The sequence below is a fragment of the Sciurus carolinensis genome, chromosome 7 (genome assembly GCF_902686445.1).
Source record: "Sciurus carolinensis chromosome 7, mSciCar1.2, whole genome shotgun sequence".
In the NCBI taxonomy this organism is placed as follows: Eukaryota; Metazoa; Chordata; class Mammalia; order Rodentia; family Sciuridae; genus Sciurus; species Sciurus carolinensis.
The window spans coordinates 98,803,073-98,817,851 of NC_062219.1; the positions used below are offsets into that span (position 1 = coordinate 98,803,073).

At 34.2% G+C, this 14,779-nt stretch overlaps 1 protein-coding gene and 1 pseudogene across 1 annotated transcript in view; one reads left to right on the forward strand and one right to left on the reverse strand.

Annotated features, from left to right (window-relative positions):
* Positions 1–14,779, reverse strand: part of Prim2 (DNA primase subunit 2) — a 283,327-nt gene that overhangs the window by 258,816 nt on the left and 9,732 nt on the right. The window lies entirely within an intron of this gene.
* LOC124988442 (transcription factor IIIA-like) lies at positions 13,153–13,986 on the forward strand (annotated as a pseudogene).

Here is a 14,779-nt window from a genome sequence, read left to right on the forward strand (position 1 = left end):
GTAAATGATAAGATTATTTTTAAAAAGAAGGAGAAATCTCAAAAAAAAAAAAAAAAGTATAACTGTAGGCCAAAACTACCTAAATCTTCCGAAAAGAAAAATAAGAAACATGCTATGGCCAGTTTTTATAATACTATAGTTAAGGGTCTAATAGAATCAAACTTGGGGATCTGCAAAGCTTGGATGAAATTAGTGGTTCACAATGCTACCCTTTAATATTTTAGTGTTTAAAATATGCTACAATACTTACTTTACTACCCAAGATAAAATTCAGAGATATTTTTTAAATCAATAGAACTCCATAATTAAATATAAAAAAGGCAAAGTAAATAAAAGCACTCAAGGACATGTGTGGAGTAAGTTTGATATTATATTCATTAATGGAAGCCACCTACCAGCACAAAATGGTATAGCATGGGTGTTGTTACTTTTTTTCAAAAAAAAAAAAAAAAAGGTAAACAATTCACAGAAATTTTCAGAACAAAACCAAGTATTATCTTCTATCAGTTCATAAGACATTTTAATTCCAAGAACAATCAAGGTATACAAAAAAGAGGGAAAAAACAATTTATGTGGATTTATAAAACAATGTTTGATTTCATATGCAGATGATTACAAACCGTTTGGCCGTGTTTGACCACATAAATGTGAAAAGTTAAGCAAGACATGAGAAAATGCATTCTTATACAGAACTATATCCAGTGCCTTCACTGTAGGCATCCCAACACTCCTGTCTCCTGTCTCCTAAATGCCTGTAATACCTGCCAATCATGGTTATCACCATCAAAAGTACCACAAAGATGTCTAGAATACTAGTAGGGAAGCTATATCCCCTATGATCCAGAACCCCTTGACTAAACCATCCTCTCGAAAGGCTCAGTTTAAAACAATCAGTAGGACTCCCTTGATGTTCTTTCTTGTGTATTAAGAAGAAAACCTACAAGTCCCTAACTATCTTTTCCTAAGTGATTGAATTATCCTACCTCAAGCACAGAATTTAATGACCAAAATTTGGTTTACAATGATCTTTGATAAGCATCAGTTGTTGATCATGAACTGAAACATACAATATAACACCAAAAGATTCTTAAAGGGGTAAACGGTACTAGAGAAGAAAAGCTAAGAATGTAGAAAAGTCAGGGGCAAGGTAACAAATCCCTCAACAACTAAGTTGTATGAATATAATGTTTTCCCTAGAGTCAGCACACACATCATACTGGGAAAACTACTTATGGTATATTTAATGTATTTAGTTTCCAGCTTTGCCAAGAACTGTCAGTTAAAATAAAACATCAGTAAAATTACAGTTAATGCTTTAATTTTCTACATTAATGTAAATCTCTAAACTCACACCTGTGTTTGTATATCCCTTCTGATGAGTCCTGTCACCTTAAATGTCAGCATTTATCCCACTTCATCTCAGTGCTAGTGAAGTATTAGCTGTGAAGAAATCTGCTCATATATTTAGTAACATACTTTGTAATTTACACGTATCAAAATATCTAGAAGTCTGGGTTAGGGGGGAAGTTACTTAACCTCTCTGCTCTTCAAGTTCCTCCTGGAGCTATTGCAAGGATTCAATTATGTAATCTATATAAAGCACTGAGCCAAGTGTCTCATACTCAGTAAACATATATGGAAGGTTAGCTACTAGTGATTAACTTCTCTCCAGCCTCCTTACATCACTGGGCAAATCCAGACCTTAATAAATCCACTCTTTATTCAGTCATCAATAAATAATCCTTCGTAAGGAAACAAGGACCCCATGCAAGTTTGGAGTCAATCCACTGGGTTTTCTAATATTCATATTGCAGTTTTAAGCCGTGAATCAACTAAAAGGGAGTTAAAATATATGTGGCTATTAAGCTTCAATAGAGATTACAGAAGAAATATTTTGCCCAAAAGCTTCATGGGAATGGAGACACATCCTCTGACCAGAGATGAACAGGATACAAAGCAAACAAAAACAGATATCAATAGGCGAAGGATGGCACTAATTTCTTGAAAGCCAGTGAGATTAGCAACCAGCAGCAGGTAAAGAATAAATGGAGAGGGCTGGGGATATAGCTCAGTTGATAGAGGAGTGCTTGCCTCACAAGCACAAGGCCCTGGGTTCAATCCCCAGCACCACACACACACACACATACACACACACAAAGAATAAATGGAGAAAGTCCATGTTCCTTCTACACTTTCTAAAGGGTGGGAAGTAGCAGAATGGTATATACATAGGGCCTGGGCTACTAGGATAGTTGTTGTTCTGTAATTATAACTCGGACTTTAGCTAATGATTAAGAACACAAAAGTACTATTTTGTACAACTCCATTAGTTCTCCACATGCCTGATTCTCATTCTCATGCAAAAGACCTATGTTAAGGCAATCTGACCAAGAACTGAACTAGTCCATGACACAGGAATTTAACCAAAAACGATTAAATTTCAAGGGAACCTGGAGGCAAGAGGAAAAGGTTAGGAAGATTATGGAATGAAAAAAATAATGTCTATATACAAAAGCTCAGGATCTTTTTCAGAACATCTTCAAAAAACATGAATAACACTTCACAATTTTATTGTTTAATTACAGAGAATACTTAACCACTATAGACCATATATAGTAAAATTAGTTTCATTCTTTTAGGATCTAAATATATGCATGTATGTATATGTATGTACACAGAACATTGTAAGACATTTAGGACAAAACTCTCTATAGGGAACTAATTTAAAGTCATACTTTTTTCAAGGGCAAAGTCATAGGCATAGCCATCAAACAATCAGAATATATTATATATATATAAAAGCCACATGAAAACTTTAAAAAAGAGAAATGATTTTCACAAGTTATTTTGAAAATTTTTGCATGTTAATTTTAGCCTTCAAGGGTAATTCGATTTGAAGTTTCACACTTAACCATAGTATCTCTAGGTTTAAACTATCTTATAATGAGCAGGAAAATCCAAATTCTGTGAACTCTAAAATATTATCACTAAAGACCATCTGCCATTTTTTTTTTTTCAGCTATACACAGTTACATAGTTAGGCCTCAATTAACTAAAAGTTCAATGAATGTTTTCCTATTCTCTCTATATAAAATTTACTAATATTTTAACTATAGCCACACAATAAACAAACAAAATAATATGAGTGGATTCTATAATTTTTGATGTCAAAAACCACTATGAGAACAATAGTATTAGGTTTGTTGAATATACTTATAAAAAGGAATCCTCTGTGAATATTTTCATTTAATCATTTGGAAAGAAGTCAAAGCTATGCAATTGTAACAAATGCAGAAAGAGTTCTGTCTAAATCATAAATTATTCTATTTATATACAAAACAGGTTGAAGTTTGCTAAACAATATAATTTCTTAAAACCAACTCAATGAAAAAAAGCTTATTTTATATATAACATTATATTTCTATCATCTAATATTTAGCCTTGAAAAAGGATAAGAATTCCATGTTACTTATACCCATCTTTAAGACATCTAATATTCACAAAACAGGCAAATCTTTGCAATGTTACTACTATTTTCTTGAGAAATTAACTCAAAATTAAATTTCTCAGTGCACTATGTCTGGAACTATCAAACTAACTTACTGCACAGCCTTGGAATATAAAACAATTTACTTCCCCACTCGGAAGACAAGTTTGATGTTTGACAAGGATTCTCTTCTTGACCTAATTCTAGTCAGGCTCATGTATCTCCTTTTGACTAGGACATATTTATCCGTTTTAAAAAGAATCCTACACAGTCATTTTGGGAAAAATCCTTCACCCTTGCTCTGATCACCCTCAACATTTTATCACCTTTGTCCACCCTTAGCAAAAAATCCTAAAGTCAGATTAGCAAAAAGTTGTCCTATCTCTTCCTCACTTCCCATCTGCCTACGCTACCCACCACCCAACTCCTTGGCTATGAAGTTCTATTCTTTTTATGATATTGAGTGTTCAGCTCATTTATCTCCCATACTACAAAACCCTACCATAGTCCCCCACAACACTTGAATAAAGTCTTCCCTACTTAATCTTTGATAAGTGTCATGAATAACATTTTTTCTTTAATATCCTTCATCTGATATTAATCCTTTCCCCTTCAGTTCTTTTATGTCTGAAACTGCCATAAAGAGTATTCAAAGAGTGTGTCTTAATATCCCGTTTCACTCTTCACCAGTCTCCCTCTTCACCAGTCTCCGTTTCTACACCTCTCACAGCCAGCAGCTTAACAGGATACTATGAAGAGTTTCCAGACTCATCAAACATACTTGTTCTTTAGCCTGCTCTACTCTCACATCTGCATGTACTGCCTCAGCTATATCACCAGATCCCTTATTGGCTGAAATTTATTAGATCAAAAGATATAAAGATCAGGCTCAGTGGTATAGCACTTCCATCCTCAGCACCACATAAAAATAAATAAATAAAATAAAGGTACTGCATCCATCTATAACTAAAAAAATTTTTTAAAGATAAAAGGAACACATATCTTACCAATTTGCAACCACCACACTAAAATCACTTGGCAACTTATGAATAGGCTTATAATAACTAGAGACCCCAATGGTAGGTATAAAAGTTGTGTATATCAGGTGAATGCATTTTCATATTTTAAGCAACAGAAATGGAATAGATAGCAATGATGAACACACATTCCCAAAGAGCTATAACAACCCAATTAACAATGAAAACAACAATAATAAGGGCCAAAATGGTCAGAAACCCATGACTGTCTCAAGGCCATTTTGCAAATATCTATGAAATAATGATTAACAAGTGAATACCAAAACAACTTTTAAGATTACACACCTGTAAAAATTAAATCAATGTTCCAATGTTAACTGGAAAAAAGCATCTAAAAGTTCCTAATAAATTGATGATTGACATTTTCAGTAATAAATGACAAATTAAACTTTAATTCATGGTCATTGAAAAGAAGTTACCGGCCAAGAATGACATGAAATATTTTCTAGGACAGAAGAAATTAAGTTTTCAAACTACAAAGGATAAGAAATGTTAAATGCTAGGTTCAGAATAAGAAACTATTTTAAAATAAGCAAAAATAAAAAATTCAAAGTTTTACATGAACTTGGTTGCACAGAGTCAAGCATAAAGTTGCCAACCTTACTTGCCTTTACTAAAAAATTCACTTCCTTGAACATAAAGGCAATTGAACGATGCTAATTCTTTTTAATATGCAATGTAGTTTCCATTTGGAACACAGAATACTCTCCGAATTTTTCCTGTCCCTGCCGTTCCACAGTACTCTAATGAAAAGTATCCTGCCATTAGATCTACTGGTATTTCAAATAAAAAATTAAAAAAAAAATAGTTTTGACTGCTCTAAGCAAGTTTCAAAAAGCATCCAAGTAAATTATAAGTTGCTATCAGACTCTGGACAGCAACAGTACAGAAACCCTTTGTCTACATGGCTGACAGCTGTCAAAGCCTGACCTTTTCCTAACTGACCAACTGAAGAAACCTAAATAGAATCTGTTTAACCATACCAATTCACCTTTCTCGCAACTCAATCAACTCAGTAATAAGTGATCCAAAATACTCTCCACACATGGCAATATTCCCTCATTTCTAACCCTTCATAGAAACTTCATATTTAAAATCCAAGTTATTTACATAAAAGACAAAGAATGAAAAATATCAGTTTTTCCTTTTGGACATTTTTCTCTCATATGTCATAAAGATCTACTATCCTCTACAAATTCAAGTATAGACTAAAAAAGCTAAAGTACAGACACACAGCCTGAGTCTATAGTAGAACATAGTTCCAGATCTGATAACTGGGTTCGTTTATATTTTGCAAATTGTTGTCCAGTAAAAGCACAGAAGCCACAGGAATGTGTAAATAAAATTTAAGAGTAAAATCTATGCAAAGGAATAAATGATCTTTTTTCTATACATATTTCTCCATCAAAGCAAACACAATGCAACTTAATTATAATATTGCAACTCCTCATAATGTAAAAATATTTATTTTACATAAGAAGATTATATAAAAATCATTGTAGCATTAAAGAAACTGAAAAGACAAAGACATGTGCCCAAACAGTATACCAGCACTTTAAGTCCAGGTAAACTCTAAAACATGTGTGCCAATAATCCAGCTTCTGGGACATGAAAACAAGATGGCACCATGGCTCTCCAACCCCCACTATTTCCTTCTGTCTGGACAACAGGCAGCAGGTCACATATCAGAGACTATCTCATGTGACAAATGCTAATAACTTGCCCAACCCTTGCTTTGTTCTGAGTCTAAATGCATCACTAATACCTGTTTTGATATAATAGTTTTCAAATACAAACTAAAATGAAGAAAATATGTGTGTTCCTATTACTGAAACGGTAAAAGTTAGGAAAAACTAAAATGAAGCGGGAAGAACTCTTACAGCACCTACTTCAAAGCTAATCAACAGCACCCAAATTCGAGTGCCTTAATTACTAGTATCAGATACCATGGGAGAGAGCACATAGAAGAAGTGGGGAAAAAAGTTCTATCATGGGGAAATGATTGCAGCCTACCACAGGAATGGCTTTTCTGTCAGGCCTCCCGCAACAGTCTCTCGCTCTGGCTTCCATGAATCCCCACCAACTATATACACTTGATCAAAATGTACATTCTTTAGTTTAAATTTCAAAAGCATAAGGCATAATGTTTCCCATATTCTACAAACCTCCACCCAGTTTCTGATGTACCCACTAAAAGGAATACCTTCTTATCCTATTTCCCCACTGAGGATCACTGAACCAGAAAAAACAAAACAGTCACACAAGAAGCCAAAATTACTGTTCCCTAGAGAAATTGTGTAAGATTGCCTAGTATGTAAAATGTAGATATTAATTTTCCCTTCAGTCAACCTTTCAATTTTATTCATGTTTCTTACCTTATTTTAAAGTTTTATGTTTATTCTAACATACCTCAATGAACTACAGAGTGAAACAGGATATAAATATATAAGTAAATAAAAGATAAATCATAGCAAACAGACAAGAAGCAACTAGAGTAATATTAAAAATCATGATACTAACTGCCAACATACTTGTTAAAATTTTGCATGTACTTCTCATAAATTCCAGTTTCCTAAAATAAAAGATCCAAAATAGTTTTTTTTTAATTGCAGCAAAATATACCAATATAACTGACTCCAAACTTCATCATACAGGCATTTGCTCTTCTGTCTTCTCCATAATATGACCAGTTAATATACAATCCAGGCACAATACTAAATACTCTTACACATTATCTTTTTTAAACCTCAAATATCCGTGAGGTGAGGATTGTTATTATACCCATCTTAAAGATGATGAAAAAAGTACAGATTAGAAAATTTACTCAAAATTAATTGTTAAGTCTAAGATTTAATTTCATGCTACAGTTTGACTATGGTTTGTCCCCATCAAAACTTATATTGTAGTTCAATTCCTCAGTGAAGCAGTATTGGATGTGATTAGGTCATGAGGGTGGAGCCCTTGTGAATAAATTAATGGAGTCTAATGGGAGTGATTTTTCACTCTCAGAGGATCAAATTAGTTAACTACAAGTGCAAGCTGTTACAAAGCTAGGATGCCCTTTGTGTCCCCTCTCTTTGCATATGACTCATTTTTTTTTTTTTTGCCATGTTAAGACACAACATAAGACCCACACCAGAAGTTGCAGCTTAATCTTGAACTTCCCAGCCTCCAGAACCGAGAGGTAAATAAACCTCTTTTCTCTATTAACCACCCAGTCTCCAATATTCTGTTACAGCAATAGAACAAAGAACTAAGACACCTAGCCAATATGCTAGCCTATACTACCTATGGGAAGCTATAAAAAGTCAAAGAACTTTAGTATTGACATCACAGGAAGCAGCAAGAGAACCAGTAAGTTTGGTCACTCTCCTTGACCCCGAGACCCATGGGGGGGTAACATAATATAGCACAGATGGATCTCCCTGTGCAGTAGGTCTGCACTACAGCTAAGGAACACTGGCAATTGGTAGTTTTTATACCAAGCAGTAAGCCTCCTCTATATGGCAAAGGAAGATATTACCTCATCTTTCAAAGGTGCTTACTAAAATCACCTAAGAAATGGCCTGAGTGAAGAGCAGTTTGGACCAGAGTCTTGACATACATAGCAAGATGTGTAGGAGCACAAGAAATCTATGGAGGAATCTATATTAACATTGATACACACTAGAGGGAGGAATCAAACACAGCAATACAGCAGCAAAGCCTGATGGGTTAACAGTGGTTAATAAAACACATTCCAAAATTTTAACTATGTTTCCTAAATTCAAAACTGTGATTACTGAGGTCATTGAGATGTCTGGTTAACCATAATTAACCATGGCAAACTGAACAGAAATATTTATTTCCACCACCTCTAAAATCCAATAAAAATAACAATAAAAAGAGATTCTAAAACACACAGAAATAAAATAGTGGAATAGAGAGGCAACAGGTTTTGGAAAGTGTGTTAACTGACTCAGAAGAGGAAGCTACAACCTAAGTCCCTGAGAAAAGAAGGGAGCTGATATAATCTCTAAGTGCACCAGAAACTTTCACAAATTACAAGTATCAAATACGGAAGATGAAAGATGTGAGTTATGGAATGCAAAACAATAAGTAATTAAGAAAAATCACCATAGACTGGTATAAGAATGTCAGCATTAAGACATAGTTCATGGTAGGATATGGGAGGTTTCCTCTCTGAATCTTTAGCAGGGGTCATTCAATAATTTAAAAAAATTTTAAGTGACTGATCAAGGTATAATAGTAAGTAAATGTCTTATGCACCCACACGTGCACACAAACCTCTATCTTCCAATCCGCCTTTTCAGTATGTTAACATTAAACATGAACAAACAGACAAGAATTAGATATTTGAGGGAAATAATGAATATGAAAGGCTATTTAGTAAAGATGAACTAAATAACTAAATGAAAAGAACACAATGAAAGAAGTTGAAGAATGCTAAAATAAATAACCTTCAAAAGGAAACAGAAGATAGTATATTCATGAAACAAAGGCAAAAGACTATAAAAAGAGACCCAGAAAAGAACGTTAGAAATTAAAAACAGGAGAGAGGGGGGGAAAAATGTAAATAAACATGTGGAAAAATTTGGGTTGAAAACATGTAAACAAACGTGGAAAATCTGGGTTGAAGAGATTCCCCAGAAAATAAAACAAAAAGGTATGATTAAATGTCACTGCACAAGAGATCAGAAAAGGACCAACCCAGGAGGCTCAAATTACAACTAACAAGAGATAATAAGGAGAGAATGTAGAAAATAGATGAAAGAGAATTAGCAAAGCAATAACAAAAAATATTTCCTAAACTGGAAAACCCAAATCTTTAGATAAAAAGGGCCCACTACATTTCCATCCCAAAGGAAAAAAAGTCTGACATTATGAAATTCCACAAGAGGGAGGGAGTGAGAATAGCAAAGTACACAAAGTTAGATGCAAAGAACCAGAAATCAAAGTAGAATCAAGTTTCTCAAAAACAACTTTCAAAGCTAAAATGTACACATAACAATACCTTCAAAATCCTAATGAAAAATTATTCCCAACCTTGAATTGTATGCCAAGGCAAACTTAAGTCCCACATAATAAAGACATCACAATAAAGCAAAATTAACTCCAGTATAATAAAGACATTTTCCATAACTCGAACTCAAAATCTTCTGAGTTAAAGTATAAATTTCTCTGTTAATGTATAAAGATGTAATTTATATGATAATAATAGTACAATGTTAGGGGAGAGAACAGACTTTAGGAGCAAAGTTTTTTGACACTCTTGAATTAATTTAAGGTTAATCCCAACTATATTTTTATGATAAAATGGTGACTATAATTCCTAGTAAGAAAATAATTCAAAAAAATAGGAAAATAAAAGGAAATTAAAATGACACACTAGAAAATATCCATTTAACATGAAAAAGGCAGAAAAGGATAAATAAAAAAAATGAGACATACATTAAATAAATAACAAGATGGCAGATGTAAATCCTACCTTATAGAAACTGCATTAAATGTAAATGGATAAAATATCCCAATCAAAAGACAGATATGGCAGAATGAATATTTTTTAAAATGCAATTCAATTATATGATGTCTTTATAGTCAAACACACAAATAGGATGAAAGTAAAAGGAAGGGAAAGACATACTATGCAAACATCAACTATAAAAGATCTGAAATATCTATACTACTATCAGACAAAACAGATCCATCTTAAAACAAAAAATGATCTAGAGATAAAGAGAAACATTTCTTAATAATAAGAGGTTCACTCCATCAAGAAAATTTAACAATTATAAATGCATATACACCTAACAACTGAGTCCCAAAATACATAAACCAAAAACTGACATAATTAAAGATGGAAATAAATAATTCAATGATCAAAGTTGAAGATTTCAGTATATGACTTTCAATAATGGATAGAACAGGGAAAGGATCAACAAGGAAACAGAAGATTTGAAAATGCAATATAAATCAACTAGACCTAACAAACCACATAAAGTACACTCCAGCCAAGAACACTAGAAGCAAATTCTTCACAGGTACACATGGAACATTCTCCAGAAAAGATTAGATGCTAGGTCACAAAATAATGCTCAATAAATTTTTAAAAATGGAAGCCATAAAAAATATGTTCTCAGACTAAAATGAAATAAAGTCAAAACCAGTACCAGAAAGAAGTCTGGGAAATTCAAGAATATATGAAAATTAAACAACACTCCAAATAACCAATATAAAGATATAAGGAATAAAATAAATGAAAATGAGAACACAATATACCCAAATTCATGATGATGTAAGGCAGTACTCAGAGGGAAACTGGAACTGTAAACATCTACATGTAAAAAAAAAATCTCAAATCAACTTAAACTTCTACCTTCAGAAACTAGAAAAGAAGAATAAAATAAATCCAAAGCAAGTAAAAGCAGATAATAGATTTGAAAAGAAATTATTTAATAAAGTCAAGAAAAGAAAAAAATAGGAAAAAACAACAAAACCAAAAAAATTATAAACCAATATCCCTATCTATAAAGATGCAAAACCCTCAGCAAACTACTAGCGAGTTAAATCCAACAATATATAAAAAAGGATTATATACTACAGCCAAAGGGAATTTATACCAGGAATGCAAGGTTGATTAAAATTCTACAAATTAATGTCACATACAATATTAATAAAGGACCAAAAAAACTTCATCTCAGTAAATGTAGATAAACAAAATACAGCATCATTCATGATGAAAATGGTCAAGCTAAATTAGAAGAAATTTTCTTCAATATGATAAAAGTCATCTATTAAAAAAAAAAACTCAAGCTAACATCGTATATCATAGTCAAAGATTGAATGTTCTCCCTTTAAGATCAGAATGACCACTACCACTTCTATTCAACATTGGACAGGAAATTCCAGATAGGGCAATTAAGAAAAGCTAATTTAAAAATTCAAATTGGAAATTAAGGAATAAGATTATATCTGTCTATATGAGATGATCTCAGAATTATTCCACTATAAAGCAGTGTGGAGATTCCTTAGAAAACTTGGAATGGAACCACCATTTGACCCAGCTATCCCACTCCTTGGCCTATACCCAAAGGACTTAAAATCAGCATATTACAGAGATACAGCCACATCAATGTTCATAGCTGCTCAGTTCACAATAGCCAGATTGTGGAATCAACCTAGATGTCCTTCAATTGATGAATGGATAAAGAAACTGTGGCATATATATACAATGGAATATTACTCAGCCATAAAGAATGATAAATTATGGCATTTGCAGGCAAATGGATGAAATTGGAGAATATCATGCTAAGTGAGATAAGCCAATCTCAAAAAAACAAAGGACAAATGATATCGCTAATAAGTGGATGATGACACATATGAGGGGTGGGAGGGGTTAGTGTTAGGGTTAGAGTTAGGGTTAGGGAGGGGGGCAAGAATGGAGGAAGGAAGGACTGTATAGAGGGAAAAGAGGGGTGGGAGGGGTGGGATGGAAGGGAAAAAATAACAGAATGAATCAAACAGCATTACCCTATGTAAATTTATGATTACACAAATGGTATGCCTTTACACCATGTACAAACAGAGAAACAACATGTATCCCATTTGTTTACAACAAAAAAAAGAATTATTTCACTATAAAAGTATTAGAACTAAAAAAAAAAAAATTCAACAATGTTGCAAGAAATAAGATTAATATTAAAAAAATCAATTGAATCTCTATACACAAGCAAGGAACATACCAATAATGAAGTAAAGAAAACAATTCCACTTACAATGACATTAAAGTATAAAGTACTTGGATATAAATTTAATAAGTACAAGATTTTGTTTAAAAAAATGAAAGGCCCAAATAAATAGTCATTCCATGTTCATAGATTAGATGGCTTAACAATATATTTTTAAGAGGGCAATACTCCCCACATTGACCTACAGATTAAATGCAATCCCAATATGAATCATAGTTGGTTTCTTGGGAGAAACTGACAAATTGAACACAAAATTTAAAAGAAAATACAGGAAACCTAGGATAGGACAAAAAAAAAAAAAACTTGAAAGACTCATACTTCCCAAATTAAAACCTTGCTACATAGATGCAGTAACCAAAACACAAGTTCATGTAGTACAAGTATAAGGATAGACTTAAGGATCAATGAAATAAAACTAAGAGTCTTCAAGTACCAAAGACATTTCACCATTTCAACAAATGGGGTGGAACTGGTTATTCACATGTAAAAGAATGAAGTTTATGTGTCATATATTTAATTCCCAACGCAACAGTATTGGGCCTCACAAGAGGTGATTAGGTCATGAGAGATTAATGCCACTATCACAGAAGTAGGTTATTGGAGAGTAGGTTGTTATAAAGAGATTTCAGCTCCCTCTTGCTTTCAGGTTCTGACCCTCTCTTAACATTGATGACCTTCCACCATATTGCAATGTATCACAACAACCTTCATCAGATGCAGGTACCATGTTCTTGGACTTCCCAGCCTCTGGAATTATAAGCCAAATAGCTTTCTTTCTATTATAAATTAACCAGTCTTAGGTATTCTTTTGTAGAATTACAAAACAGGTAAAACAGACCCCTACTTTACAACATGTATAGAAATTAACTCAAAATGGACCATGGAGAGGAACTGCTCCAGGCAGTGGGTGGGGTGTCCCAAGCGTTCCACGGCCCTCAGGTTCGTGGCACCTGGCCCTGTGCCTGTCAGGGACCTGAAAGCCCTGGAGCAGCCACCTGGGCCTAGGTGTGCTGGTGTCATCCTTGACCATTGCCCAAGCCCAGCACCACCCGCGCCACCCCGCGCACTCCCTAGGCGGTTTATCCTTCCCGCAGCGCCAGTTACAACAAGGCCTGGAAGCTTGCACGCACACCTGTGCAAGCACAAGGAGGAGACCATTTGCTTGTGACTACGAAGGTTGTGGCAAGGCCTTCGTCTGACTACCATCTGAGTCACCACATCCTGATTCATACTGGAGAAAAACCGTTTATTTGTACAGCTAATGGTTGTGATCAGAAATTCAACACAAAATCAAACTTGAAGAAACATTTTGAACACAAACATGAAAATCAGCAAAAACAGTATGTATGTAATTTCAAAGGTTGCAAGAATACCTTTAAGAAACATCAGCAACTGAAAGTCCATCAGTGCAAACATACCAATGAGCCCCCATTCAGGCTATGTATGTCAAAAGGGATGTTACTTTGTGGCAAAAACATGGACAGAACTTCTAAAACAAGTGAGAGAAACCCACAATGAGGAAATATCATGTGAAGTATGCCAGAAAACATTTAAACGGAAAGATTACCTGAAGCAACACATGAAAACTCATGCCCCAGAACAGCTTGTGTGTCAGTGCCTAAGAGAAGGCTGTGGTAGAACCCACGCCACAGTGTTCAATCTCCAGAGCCATATTCTCTCTTTCCATGAGGAAAATGGGAGAAAATATTTATAATCTGATAATGGACTTGTATGAGAAATATATGAAGAACTCAACAATAAAAAGAAATGTAACTGAATTTAAAAATTGGCAAAAAGGGTCGAGTGTGTAACTCAATGGTAGAGCAACTGCCTAGCATGCACAAAGCCCTGGGTTCAATCCTCAGGACCACCAAAAGAAAAAGGAAAAAAAATGGACAAAGAATTTAAGTAAACATTTCCCTAGAGAAGATATACAAAGGACAATTAGTACACAAAAAGATGTCCAACATCAATAAAAACACAAATCAAAACCACATCAAGGCCAGGCACAGTGACAAACAGCTATAATATCAGCAACTCAGGAGGATGAGACAAGCATGTTCAAGGTCAGCCTAGGCAACTCAGCAAAACCCTGTCTCAAAATAAAAAGTAGAAAGGACTGAGGATGTACCTTAGTGGGAGTGCACCCCTGGTTTCAATCCCCCCACCAAAAAAAAAAAAAAAAAAAACCATACTGACATCACTTCATGCCCACCATGATAACTATATTTTTTAAAAAAAGATAATAACAAATGTTGGTAAGGATATAGAAAAACTAGAACCCTCATACACTGCTAGTAAGATGTTTGATGGTAGCTGGGCCCAGTGGTGCACACCTATAATCCCAGCACCCCAGAAGCCTGTGTCAGAAGGAGCATGAGTTCAAACCCAGTCTCAGCAACTTAGTGAGGCCCTAAGCAACTTACCAAGACCCATCTCTAAATAAAATATAAAAAAGGACTGGGGATGTGGCTTAGTGGTGAAGCTCCCCTGGATTCAATCTCTGG